Raw genomic sequence first — 14,537 nt, 5'->3', positions numbered from 1 at the left:
AGCCTTGTAATTTCCTAAGTGAGAAGAGTACTAGGAGCTAGAACTATAATTGTTCTAATATTTGGCTTTTGACCCTTGTTCCTGACATGGAACTCCTAAATCCCTTGGAATTTACTGGGTGATAGTAGTGTCCTTTGTTCTAATGAGGTGACTCTTGGTGCGCTCTTTGATGGGGACTGGTAACCAAAAAGAGCAAGCCATGATTAGAACCTTGGAATTTTTTAGCCCCACTACCCATTCTCCAGAGAGGGGAGAAGGGCTAGAAATGGAGTTCATGATCAATCATGCCTATATGATGAAGCCTCCACAAAGATCCCAATAGTATGGGGTTTGGAGAGCTTCCCAGCAGTCGAACACGTGGAGTTGCTGGGAGAGTAACGTGATGTACCCAGAGAAGGCATGGAAGCTCTGCACTCCTTCCCATATACCTTGTCCTACATGTTTTTCATCTAGACGTTCAACTGTACCTTTTATCATATTCTTTATTATATAATAAACTATTAAGTATAAGTGTTTCCCTATGTTCTGTGAACTGCATTGTGAGCAAATTATCAAATCCAAGGGGGAGGAGGCCATGGGAACCTCTGATTTATAGCCTAGTCAAATGGAAGTTGTGGGCAACTACTATGTGTGATTGGCATCTGAAGTGGGGAGAAGTCTTGTGGGACTGAACACTTAACTTGTGGGATCTGATGCTATCTCCAGGTAAACAGTGTCAGAACTGAGATAAATTGTATCACATCCAGCTGGTGTCAGAGAGAATTTCTTGGTGTGGGAAAAAACCCACACATCTGGTGTTGGAAGTGTTGTGACTATGGTAGTAGTGTGAGAACAAAAGAGACACAGAGGAGGAAGAGTGAGTTTTTCCCATATAGTTCATCATCCAATCTTCAGTTCTATCTGCTTTCTAGCGACAGAAATAGTGGATCTCTTTAAATGCTTCTATGGAGGCTTTCTAACTTTCTTTCACACAGTACGCCAGATTGGTAATTGACAAATCTGAGCCTGTCAATTTTCTTCTTCAAAACAACAGTGGTACTTAGCAACAACCAACACAGTCCCTATAATTACTGATCCCTCCATATTTCTCACATGCTTAGTATTGTGCAAGTCAGTGCATCTCTTCTCACCTGTATCCCATCCCAACTCACCACTGGTGAAAATTATAGCAATTATAATGCTAGAGTGAGCAGGAGGTTTTTAACACAGTTTATCTCTTACAATGGGATCTCTATTGCTATACAGCTGGCAAGTGATCTAATTCCAAAATCACATCCAAGAGTATGCTATCTGGGACCACTTCTGAAATTACTTATTTTCAGTTGGGTTTTTGCATTGGTTTCCTAGGGCTACCGTAACAAAGTCTCACAAAGTTTGTGGCATAAAACAACAGAAATTTGTTGTCTTACACTTCCAGAGTTTAGAAATCCAAAACCAAAGTGTTGGCGGGGTTGGTTCCTTCTAGGCACTCTGAGGGAGAATCTGTTCCATGCCTCTCTCTTGGCTTCTGGTGATTAATTAGAAATTTTGAGCATTCCTTGGTTTATAGATACATCACTCCAACCTCTACATCTGTCTTCACACGTGGTTCTCTCCTTTTATTTCTGTGGTCACATGACATTCTCCCTGTGTGTCTCTGTCTCTCTGTTCAAGTTTCCCTCTTCTTATAAGGACAACAGTCATATTGGATTTAGGACTAATACTGGACAGTATGACATCATCTTGACTTAAGTACACCTACAAAGACCCTATTTCCAAATAAGATCACATTTACACATTAGGATTTCAACATATCTTTGGGGGAGTCACAATTCAACTCATAACAGTCCCAAAGACAAAGACAAATCCTGTGATGGGAATTTGTGTGTAAGTGATTTATTAGGATATATTCCCAAGAAAATACAGTAGGAGGGTAAGGAAATGGGAATGGTAAGGGAAGAAGACCAGTCAAGGATACATTAATTAAGCCGCATTCAACTGAGGATAACTTTTGCTCACTCCAGTCATGGAGTTCTGGGGATAGTGTAGGTCACAACTTTGAATTGGTCCTCAGAGGCAAAGAAGTTAGATTATTCTCACCTCTGTACCCATTGGTTCAGAGCAATGGCTGGAGGAACATTCCCAGGCATATTTCATTCCTGCTTGTATGGGAAAAATGATTGTGACAGACTGAAGATAGCTGTTATGGACTGAATTATGTCTCCCAAAACTCATATGTTGAAATCTTAACACCCAGTAGCTCAGAATGTGACTGTATTTGAAGATAGGGCCTTTAAGGAGGTAATTAAGGTAAAATGAGGTCATATTATATATGACTAATCCATTATGACCGATGTCCTTATAAGAAGAGATTAGTAAGTACACAGACAGCACACAGACAGAGGGACGACCATGTGAGGACACAGCAAGAAAGTGACCATCTACCAGGCAAGGAGAGAGGCCTCAGAAGAAGCCAAACCTGTCAACACCTTGGTCTTGGACTTCCAGCCTCCAGAACTGTGAGAAAATAAATTTCTGTTGTTTAAGTCACCCAGCCTGTGGTATTTTGTTATGGCAGCCTCAGAAAACTAATACAGTAGCCATTGACAAACATATAGGTGCTGGTTTGTGAAAGTTGAGATCACACTGGGGGCACGTGTGCATGGAGTGGAAGAAGAATCTGAGGGGATGTGGGAAGAGCACTCATGGGGTCTGCTCTGACCTTAACCCTTGAAACTCCCAGTAAACCATTTCTGGAATGTGTGCTTCTTGCCTCCACGACTTCAATCTTTGCTCTATTAGACATTCTGGTTTCCAGAAAGGATGTAATAAGGGTTCTACTGAAACCTGAAACTCAAACCTTGTCAGTGTAGGCTCTGAAAAATTACCCAGGCTTGTTTTTATACAATGGAGACAGAAACAAGTATATATATGGACCTCAGGAGATTCCTTTAGATGCATCTTGATTTTTCTACACCTGGTGATAAAAATGAGCAGGTTAATGCAGCAACTGCAGTAGGATGAGCGCAAGGTACCAAGAGAGCATGGGCCATTCAAGGTTGAGGAAATGGGTCACTCCACAAAGTGATCAACCTAGACCAGGTGCAATTTTAACCAAGCATGGGAACATCTTGAACAGTTAATGGAGGAGTGAGAAGAGCCCTTAGTTGATTGGTTGGTATTGAAAACTCTGCTTAGTTCAGTATATCTAAATTCTATTTTCATATCTGCATACACAAGGGATTTATATCACAGTCCGAAAAAGTACAATTCATAGCCAAGTTTGAGGAATTGTTGTATGTGGTTGGGGAAATATAGTAAACAATCACACAAATGGCAGAACCTCTTTGCTTCTATAAAGGACTAGTTCTAAGATTCACGTTGTCATCCATTAGGTTAAATCTGTTTTTATATGCTTTTATGTTTCCAAATCTAATCAGTATAATGTCTCGTTGAAATGGCATTCTACAATATAATGCAATATTAAAGTTGATCTTACTTTAGTCATTCCTAATAATAACTGTATTGTTTGCATAATTTTTATCTTTAGTTGGAGTTATAATTTTATGTATTCATTTTCTACAGAAATAATTTACTGTGGATCTGTAACTCAAAAATTAGTATTTCAAATATTTTTCTTATTACATATTTAAAGAAAATATCACAATAATGATAATTCAACTCTCAAACATTTAAGAATAAAATGTAGAGATGCAGTTCTTATTTTAGAAAAAGGAGCAACATGATAAATGTGATATTACGATTTTTTTCCCAATTAGGAATACTTTGTGTAATATATACATGTCAGGTTATTATAATTTTGATTCTGTCAAGCATAACAATGAATGTGAAATCACTTAGTAGAATTTTTAATAATGTAAATTAAAATTTTTGCATGTGACTCTAAGTGATATAAGAAAATTATAGGTTAACTGCAGGGATGAATCCATTTAGAGTCATTGTTTATAGTCATAGAATGGAAAATATTCCAAAAACAATTCAACCTATGATAGAATAATCTTCAACATTTTTCTCAGAGCTAAAATAAACGTCTAAATAAATCTTGCATTATGTTCTGTATGAATAATTATATTGATATTAGTTTCACAAATGTTATTTTCACACCCAGTGTTAATTAACTTTTAAATCTACTAATTAAAACAGCAGAATCTCATGTTGTAATACAAATAAAGAGACAATTTTCTTCCCAGGGAACCAAGTTAAGTCAGTATTCAAACTTAGAAACAGAATATAGACAAAAATATTAACCTTCCATCTCAGCCAACCTCTAATTAACACATGCATGAAAAAGTAGATTAAACAAAATTCTTAAAACTGAATAATTCCATGATTACAGATCATCAGCTTATAATGAAAAACAAAACAAAAATTGCTTAATTCTTGCATAATTGGACAAGTTAGGAACCAATGGTGGAAACATTTTATGAAAACACAAATCAGTACACATTCTAATATTATCTCAATTAAACCTGCACTTACTCATGTCTCTACCATCCTCCTTGTTTCCTCTAACCTGCAGAACCTCTTCCTTATTCATCATCCCTTGTCCAGTGACTGAGAACAGTTACTTGGAGGATATCCTACCTGCCTTCTCATCTCAACCAATATCAATCAAGCCAGGCAATATTTTAGGGACTGAAGATATAGGAGTGATCAGAAGTCCATACACCTGTCTTCATCAAGGTTATATTTTTACTCAAGTGATAGACATAAATAAATTAAAAATAAATAAATAATGATCTTAAATCCTGAATCTTACTGTGCAACCTTGAGTAAGTTATTTAACCAGTTATTTAACCTACTAAGCCTCAGACGTTTTTTAACCTATAAAATGGGGATGATAATATTGCTTATCAATGGCTGTGTGTGTGTGTGTGTGTATGAACATATATACAAGAGAATATATATAAATATATATATATATATATATATATTTATCTGCCTTAAGATAAAATTAGCCTTCTTAAAAAGAGAATTATAAATCCCAATCAGACTGAGCAAGGATCCTGGTGTAGACAGAAATCAAGCTCATGGAAGTAAGCATATACTTTAATCAGATCTTGTGTTATAAATTGCCTTTGTTGACATGATGGAATATAAAGAAAGATATAAATTATGGATGATCCAGTGAGCAAAGAAGCTTGTTATTTGACTGCTTGAGCTGAGGCATAGAGCCCATAAAAGTGAGAAAGTTAAACATCAAATACAAATAATATTTTACTATAAGGCTGCTTTCTTAACCAGAGGGGTGCTGACTTAATTTGTGATATGACTTCTGCAGAACAAAAGAGATCACCCTGCCTCCAAATAACTTCCAGTGCCCAATATTCTACCAGTAGAAAGCCAATAGAAGTGATTTTCTTAGTTCTCTTAATGGTTTTAGGTCAGTTTAGGTTTCAAGATACACACAGTTACTAAATAAAGTTGCTTTTTAGGTTACAGGACATGAAAGAGACAAGGAAGGGTCAAATGTCACTGAAGGTGGAGACGAACGGTACAGAAGATGTACTGCCTACACTGAACTTTTTAAATAGATGATCCTGTATTAGTATCTGGCAGTGATCTAATTTTTCAGTGGAATGTGTCATAACTTACCCAACATGAAGCAGACTACCAGCAAGTTCCAAGAACCTGCCAGGGAGGCAGTCAGAGGGTATAGCTGAATCTCTACATAATTTGAAGGAGTACAAAAGCAGGCAAGAGTCGATTTGAAGCTGGGAGTGGCAGGACCAGGAAATAGAAGATGGGACTTGAGCCATGCATGTTGCTTCACCCATGCAAATCAGAAGGTACTGCTGAGTCAAACTAGGCGTGAGCAGTCATATGGTACCCTGGGAAAATCCAGAAAAGCCAGGGAAACAATTATGTTAAGTTAGGAAGAGAGAGTCACTAAAGCAGGCTGGAATGGGAAACAACCCATGTCAAACCAGGAGAAATATTGATGGTTGCACAGTAGCAAAGAAAATGCATGAATAGGCTCCACATGATCTTGTGTTAGACACCGCATTGCTCCATCTCACTCATATTCTTGTTTATTCTATACATAAAGGTCTTTAGCATACCTTCTGGAATTTTTGTAATTATGACATATTATTCATGCTGCCCTGATATCTCAGAGTTCACTGACCTAAGTAAGACCACAGGGAAAAGAATTAAGTAGTTCTTTCTTTGTATTCCTAAATCATGATGGCAACAGTCCCCTCACTTGATTGGTAGAACGTAATGACCATGAAAGTGTAATGTCATTTAAGGTGTCTCACACGCTTCCCAAGTCAGTTTTCAGCTACCATCAGGATACCGGGTCTGTGGCCATTGCTATGCTGGAAGGGTGACCATGAGCTCACAAGAGCCAGCTGTGCACATTTCTCCCAAATCCATGTTTAGTGAATTTATGTTGATAGCTTTAAATTGGCTATGATGGAAAAGACTACAAACCAGGGCTTTTTAACCCTCCCTGGAGAGCTGGTTGTCAAATATTACCAGCACACCACCAGGTTTGCTCTGGTCTTTCTTTCCACCAGCTCTCATTTGTGGTTTAATTCCACTGCTCATGAAGCCATTTGGAAAAGCCCCATCATTGCCACTGCTTACCGTGAGTTCAATAGTAATGTCAATAGTATTGTTTCCAGATGCATCAAAGGCTTCCAATCTTGGGATTGCCAGAACATTCCTGGATTCCATGCAAAGATGGGAAGAAGATTCTCCTACCTCAACTCTTCATTTTTGTCACCTAGGCTCTAAAAACTCCTAGTATTCCCATGGTTTCTTGGTCTATTTTATTGACTTCTCTGTGGTGTCTCAAAATGAATCCAACAGGGGGAGGGGCAAGATGGCGGAAGAGTAAGACGCGGAGATCACCTTCCTTCCCACAGATACAGTAGAAACACATCTACACGTGGAACTGTTCCTACAGAACACCCACTGAACGCTGGCAGAAGACGTCAGACCTCCCAAAAGGCAAGAAAATTCCCACGTACTAGGGTAGGGCAAAAGAAAAAAGAAATAACAGAGACAAAAGAATAGGGACGGCACCTGCACCAGTGAGAGGGAGCCGTGAAGGAGGAAAGGTTTCCACACACAAGGAAGCCCCTTCGTGGGCAGAGACTGCGGGTGGCAGAGGGGGGAAGCTTCGGAGCCACGGAGGAGAGCGCAGCCACAGGGGTGCGGAGGGCAAAGTGGAGAGATTCCTGCAGGGAGGCTCGGCGCCAAGCAGCATTCACCAGCCCGAGAGGCTTGTCTGCTCAGCCGCCGGGGCGGGCGGGGGCTGGGAGCTGAGGCTCGGGCTTCGGTGCTAGCCGGGAGGGAGTCCGGGAAAAAGCCTGCAGCTGCTGAAGAGGCAAGAGACTTTTTCTTGCCTCTTTGTTTCGCGGTGCGCAAGGAGAGGGGATTCAGAGCGCTGCCTTAACGAACTCCAGAGACAGGCGCGAGCCGTGGCTATCAGCGCGGATCCCACAGCAACAGGGGCGCAGAGGGCAAAGCGGAGAGATTCCCGCACGGAGGCTCGGCGCCGAGCAGCACTCACCAGCCCGAGAGGCTTGTCTGCTCAGCTGCCGGGGCGGGCGGGGCCTGGGAGCCGAGGCTCGGGCTTCGGTCGGATCGCAGGGAGAGGACTGGGGCTGGTGGCGTGACACAGCCTGAGGGGGGCTAGTGCGCCACAGCTAGCCGGGAGGGAGCCCGAGAAAAAGACTGCAGCCGCCGAAGAGGCAAGAGACTTTTTCTTGCCTCTTTGTTTCATGGCACGCAAGGAGAGGGGATTCAGAGCGCCGTCTAGACGAACTCCAGAGACTGGCGCGAGCCGCAGCTAACAGCGCGGAACCCAGAGACAGGCGCGAGCCGCAGTTATCAGCGCGAACCCCAGAGACGGGCAGGAGACGCTAGGGCTGCTGCTGCCGCCACCAAGAAGCCTGTGTGCGAGCGCAGGTCACTCTCCACACTGCCCCTCCCGGGAGCCGGTGCAGGTCGCCGCTGCCGGGCTCCCATGGTCCGGGGACAACTTCCCCGGGAGAACGCATGGCACGCCTCAGGCTGCTGCAACGTCACGCCGGCCTCTGCCCCCTCAGGCTCGCCCCGCCTCCTCCGTACCCCTCCCTCCCCGCGGCCTGGGTGAGCCAGAGCCCCCGAATCAGCTGCTCCTTTAACCCCGTTCTGTCTGGGTGGGGAATGGACGCCCTCAGGCGACCTACACGCGGGTCCAAATCCAAAGCTGAACCCCGGGAGCTGTACGAACAAAGAAGAGAAAGGGAAATCTCTCCCAGCAGCCTCAGAAGCAGCGGATTAAAGCTCCACAAACAACTTGATGTGCCTGCATCTGTTGAATACCTGAATAGACAACGAATCATCCCAAATTCAAGAGGTGGACTTTGGCAGCAGGCTATATTAATTTTTCCCCTTTTCCTTTTTTTGTGAGTGGATATGTGTATGCTTCTCGGTGAGATTTTGTCTGTATAGCTTTGCTTTCACCATTAGTCCTAGGGTTAGGTCTGTCTGTTTTTTTTTTTTTTTTTACTTAAAAAAAAATTTTTTTTTCCTAATAAATGTTTTCTTAATAATTTTTTCCTTATTTTCTATTTTTAGAAATTAAAAAAAATTTTAATAAGTTTTTTCATATTTTTTATTTTAAAAAAAATTAAAAAAATTTTTTTCTTAATAAATTTTTTTCTTAATATTTTTTCTTATTTTTTATTATAAAAAATTAATAAATCTATCTTTAAAAATTAAAAAAAACTTTTTTTCTGAATACATTTACTCTTAATAATTTTTTTTCTTATTTTTTATTATAATAGCTTTATTTTATTTTATTTTATCCTCTTTCTTTCTTTCTTCCTATTTTTTTCTCCCTTATACTCTGAGCTGTGTGGATGAAAGGCTCTTGGTGCTCCAGCCAGGCATCAGGGCTGTGCCTCTGAGGTGGGAGAGCCAACTTCAGGACACTGGTCCACCAGAGACCTCCCAGCTCCATGTAATACCAAACGGTGAAAATCTCTCAGAGATCTCCATCTCAACATCAAGACCCAGCTTCACTCAACGACCAGCAAGCTACAGTGCTGGACACCCTATGCCAAACAACTAGCAAGACAGGAACATAGCCCCATCCAATAGCAGAGAGGCTGCCTAAAATCATAATAAGGCCACAGACACCCCAAAACACACCACCAGACGTGGATGTGCCCACCAGAAAGACAAGATCCAGCCTCATCCACCAGAACACAGGCACTAGTCCCCTCCACCAGGAAGCCTACACAACCCGCTGAACCAACCTTAGCCACTGGGGACAGATACCAAAAACAACGGGAACTACGAACCTGCAGCCTGTGAAAAGGAGACCCCAAACACAGTAAGATAAGCAAAATGAGAAGACAAAAAAACACACAGCAGGTGAAGGAGCAGGGTCAAAACACACCAGACCTAACAAATGAAGAGGAAATAGGCAATCTACCAGAAAAAGAATTCAGAATAATGATAGTAAAGATGATCCAAAATCTTGGAAATAGAATAGACAAAATGCAAGAAACATTTAACAAGGATGTAGAAGAACTAAAGAGGAACCAAGCAACGATGAAAAACACAATAAATGAAATTAAAAATACCCTAGACGGGATCAATAGCAGAATAACTGAGGCAGAAGAACGGATAAGTGACCTGGAAGATAAAATAGTGGAAATAACTACTGCAGAGCAGAATAAAGAAAAAAGAATGAAAAGAACTGAGGACAGTCTCAGAGACCTCTGGGACAACATTAAACGCACCAACATTCGAACTACAGGGGTCCCAGAAGAAGAAGAGAAAAAGAAAGGGACTGAGAAAATATTTGAAGAGATTATAGTTGAAAACTTCCCTAATATGGGAAAGGAAATAGTTAATCAAGTCCTGGAAGCACAGAGAGTCCCATACAAGATAAATCCAAGGAGAAACATGCCAAGACACATATTAATCAAACTATCAAAAATTAAATATAAAGAAAACATATTAAAAGCAGCAAGGGAAAAACAACAAATAACACACAAGGGAATCCCCATAAGGTTAACAGCTGACCTTTCAGCAGAAACTCTGCAAGCCAGAAGGAAGTGGCAGGATATACTTAAAGTCATGAAGGAGAAAAACCTACAACCAAGGTTACTCTACCCAGCAAGGATCTCATTCAGATGTGATGGAGAAATTAAAACCTTTACAGACAAGCAAAAGCTGAGAGAGTTCAGCACCACCAAACCAGCTTTACAACAAATGCTAAAGGAACTTCTCTAGGCAAGAAACACAAGAGAAGGAAAACACCTACAATAAGAAACCCAAAACATTTAAGAAAATGGGAATAGGAACATACATGTCGATAATTACCTTGAATGTAAATGGATTAAATGCTCCCACCAAAACACACAGACTGGCTGAATGGATACAAAAACAAGACCCATATATATGCTGTCTACAAGAGACCCACTTCAGACCTAGAGACACATACAGACTGAAAGTGAGGGGATGGAAAAAGATATTCCATGCAAATGGAAATCAAAAGAAAGCTGGAGTAGCAATTCTCATATCAGACAAAATAGACTTTAAAATAAAGACTATTACAAGAGACAAAGAAGGACACTATATAATGATCAAGGGATTGATCCAAGAGGAAGGTATAACAATTGTAAATATTTATGCACCCAACATAGGAGCACCTCAATACATAAGGCAAATACTAACAGCCATAAAAGGGGAAATCGACAGCAACACAATCATAGTAGGGGACTTTAACACCCCACTTTCACCAATGGACAGATCATCCAAAATGAAAATAAATAAGGAAACACAAGCTTTAAATGATACATTAAACAAGATGGACTTAACTGATATTTATAGGACATTCCACCCAAAAACAACAGAATACACATTTTTCTCAAGTGCTCATGGAACATTCTCCAGGATAGATCATATCTTGGGTCACAAATCAAGCCTTGGTAAATTTAAGAAAATTGAAATCGTATCAAGTATCTTTTCCAACCACAATGCTATGAGACTAGATATCAATTACAGGAAAAGATCTGTAAAAAATACAAACACATGGAGGCTACACAATACACTACTTAATAACGAAGTGATCATTGAAGAAATCAAAGGGGAAATCAAAAAATACCTAGAAACAAATGACAATGGAGACACGATGACCCAAAACCTATGGGATGCAGCAAAAGCAGTTCTAAGAGGGAAGTTTATAGCAATACAAGCCTACATCAAGAAACAGGAAACATCTCGAATAAACAACCTAACCTTGCACCTAAAGCAATTAGAGAAAGAAGAACAAAAAACCCCAAAGCTAGCAGAAGGAAAGAAATCATAAAGATCAGATCAGAAATAAATGAAAAAGAAATGAAGGAAACAATAGCAAAAATCAATGAAACTAAAAGCTGGTTCTTCGAGAAGATAAACAAAATTGACAAACCATTAGCCAGACTAATCAAGAGAAAAAGGGAGAAGACTCAAATCAATAGAATTAGAAATGAAAAAGGAGAAGTAACCACTGAAACTGCAGAAATACAAACGATCAGGAGAGATTACTACAAGCAACTCTATGCCAATAAAATGGACAACTTGGAAGAAATGGACAGATTCTTAGAAATGCACAACCTACCGAGACTGAACCAGGAAGAAATAGAAAATATGAACAGACCAATCACAAGCACTGAAATTGAAACTGTGATTAAAAATCTTCCAACAAACAAAAGCCCAGGACCAGATGGCTTCACTGACGAATTCTATCAAACATTTAGAGAAGAGCTAACACCTATCCTTCTCAAACTCTTCCAAAATATTGCAGAGGGAGGAACACTCCCCAACTCATTCTACAAAGCCACCATCACCCTGATACCAAAACCAGACAAAGATGTCACAAAGAAAGAAAACTACAGGCCAATATCACTGATGAACATAGATGCAAAAATCCTCAACAAAATACTAGCAAACAGAATCCAACAGCACATTAAAAGGATTATACACCATGATCAAGTGGGGTTTATTCCAGGAATGCAAGGATTCTTCAATATACGCAAATCAATCAACGTGATACATCATATTAACAAACTGAAGGAGAAAAACCATACGATCATCTCAATAGATGCAGAGAAAGCTTTCGACAAAATACAACACCCATTTATGATAAAAGCCCTGCAGAAAGTAGGCATAGAGGGAACTTTCCTCAACATAATAAAGGCCATATATGACAAACCCACAGCCAACATTGTCCTCAATGGTGAAAAACTGAAACCATTTCCACTAAGATCAGGAACAAGACAAGGTTGCCCACTCTCACCACTATTATTCAACATAGTTTTGGAAGTGTTAGCCACAGCAATCAGAGAAGAAAAAGAAATAAAAGGAATCCAAATCGGAAAAGAAGAAGTAAAGCTGTCACTGTTTGCAGATGACATGATACTGTACATAGAGAATCCTAAAACTGCCACTAGAAAACTACTAGAGCTAATCAATGAATTTGGCAAAGTAGCAGGATACAAAATTAATGCACAGAAATCTCTTGCATTCCTATATACTAATGATGAAAAATCTGAAAGTGAAATTAAGAAAACACTCCCGTTTACCATTGCAACAAAAAGAATAAAATATCTAGGAATAAACCTACCTAAGGAGACAAAAGACCTGTATGCAGAAAATTATAGGACACTGATGAAAGAAATTAAAGATGATACAAATAGATGGAGAGATATACCGTGTTCTTGGATTGGAAGAATCAACATTGTGAAAATGACTCTACTACCCAAAGCAATCTACAGATTCAATGAAATCCCTATCAAACTACCACAGGCATTTTTCACAGAACTAGAACAAAAAATTTCACAATTTGTATGGAGACACAAAAGACCCCGAATAGCCAAAGCAATCTTGAGAACAAAAAATGGAGCTGGAGGATTCAGGTTTCCTGACTTCAGACTATATTACAAAGCTACAGTAATCAAGACAGTTTGGTACTGGCACAAAAACAGAAATATAGATCAATGGAACAGGATAGAAAGCCCAGAGATAAACCCACGCACATATGGTCACCTTATGTTTGATAAAGGAGGCAAGCCTATACAGTGGAGAAAAGACAGTCTCTTCAATAAGTGGTGCTGGGAAAATTGGACAGGTACATGTAAAAGTATGAAACTAGAACACTCCCTGACACCATACACAAAAATAAACTCAAAATGGGTTAAAGACCTAAATGTTAAGCCAGACACTATCAAACACTTAGAGGAAAACATAGGCAGAACACTCTATGACATAAATCGCAGCAAGATCCTTTTTGACCCAGCTCCTAGAGAAATGGAAATAAAAACACAAATAAACAAATGGGACCTAATGAAACTTCAAAGCTTTTGCACAGCAAAGGAAACCATAAACAAGACCAAAAGACAACCCTCAGAATGGGAGAAAATATTTGCAAATGAAGCAACTGACAAAGGATTAATCTCCAAGATTTACAAGCAGCTCATGCAGCTCAATAACAAAAAAACAAACAACCCAATCCAAAAATGGGCAGAAGACCTAAACAGACATTTCTCCAAAGAAGATATACAGATGGCCAACAGACACATGAAAGAATGCTCAACATCCTTAATCATTAGAGAAATGCAAATCAAAACTACAATGAGGTATCATCTCACACCGGTCAGAATGGCCATCATCAAAAAATCTAGAAACAATAAATGCTGGAGAGGGTGTGGAGAAAAGGGAACCCTCTTTCACTGTTGGTGGGAATGTAAATTGATACAGCCACTATGGAGAACAGTATGGAGGTTCCTTAAAAAACTAAAAATAGAACTACCATACGACCCAGCAATCCCACTACTGGGCATATACCCTGAGAAAACCATAATTCAAAAAGAGTCATGTACCAAAATGTTCATTGCAGCTCTATTTACAATAGCCAGGACATGGAAGCAACCTAAGTGTCCATCATCACATGAATGGATAAAGAAGAAGTGGCACATATATACAATGGAATATTACTCAGCCATAAAAAGAAATGAAATGGAGGTATTTGTAATGAGGTGGATGGAGTTAGAGTCTGTCATACAGAGTGAAGTAAGTCAGAAAGAGAAAAACAAATACAGTATGCTAACACATATATATGGAATCTAAGAAAAAAAAAAAAGGACATGAAGAACCTAGTGGCAAGATGGGAATAAAGACACAGACCTACTAAAGAATGGACTTGAGGATATGGGGAGGGGGAGGGGTAAGCTGGGACGAAGTGAGAGAGAGGCATTGACATATATACACTACCAAATGTAAAATAGATAGCTAGTGGGAAGCAGCCGCATAGCACAGGGAGATCAGCTCGGTGCTTTGTGACCACCTAGAGGGGTGGGATAGGGAGGGTGGGAGGGAGGGAGATGCAAGAGGGAAGAGATATGGGAACATAAGTATATGTATAACTGATTCACTTTGTTTTAAAGCAGAAACTAACACACCATTGTAAAGCAATTATACTTCAATAAAGATGTTAAAAAAAAAAAAAAAAAAGAATCCAACAAACAGTGTAGGAGATAGATGGTATT

At 39.8% G+C, this 14,537-nt stretch overlaps 1 long non-coding RNA gene across 6 annotated transcripts in view; it reads left to right on the top strand.

Annotated features, from left to right (window-relative positions):
- The first annotated feature begins 631 nt into the window (after positions 1–631).
- The window catches only part of LOC309633120, a 32,084-nt gene continuing 18,178 nt past the window's right edge, over positions 632–14,537 (top strand). For 2 of the 6 annotated variants that reach the window (XR_014247308.1, XR_014247309.1), the window contains exons 1-2: positions 632–2,498; positions 4,520–4,683. This is a non-coding gene — a long non-coding RNA (uncharacterized lncRNA). Of the gene's footprint in view, positions 2,499–4,519; positions 4,754–6,629; positions 7,115–14,537 lie in introns of those variants that run through there. The other 4 variants (XR_014247311.1, XR_014247312.1, XR_014247307.1 and 1 more) reach the window with 4 other exon arrangements.

This window comes from Balaenoptera borealis, assembly GCF_965194805.1.
Source record: "Balaenoptera borealis genome assembly, chromosome: 8".
Lineage (NCBI taxonomy): Eukaryota > Metazoa > Chordata > Mammalia > Artiodactyla > Balaenopteridae > Balaenoptera > Balaenoptera borealis.
This window is presented reverse-complemented; position numbering and strand designations above follow the sequence as displayed.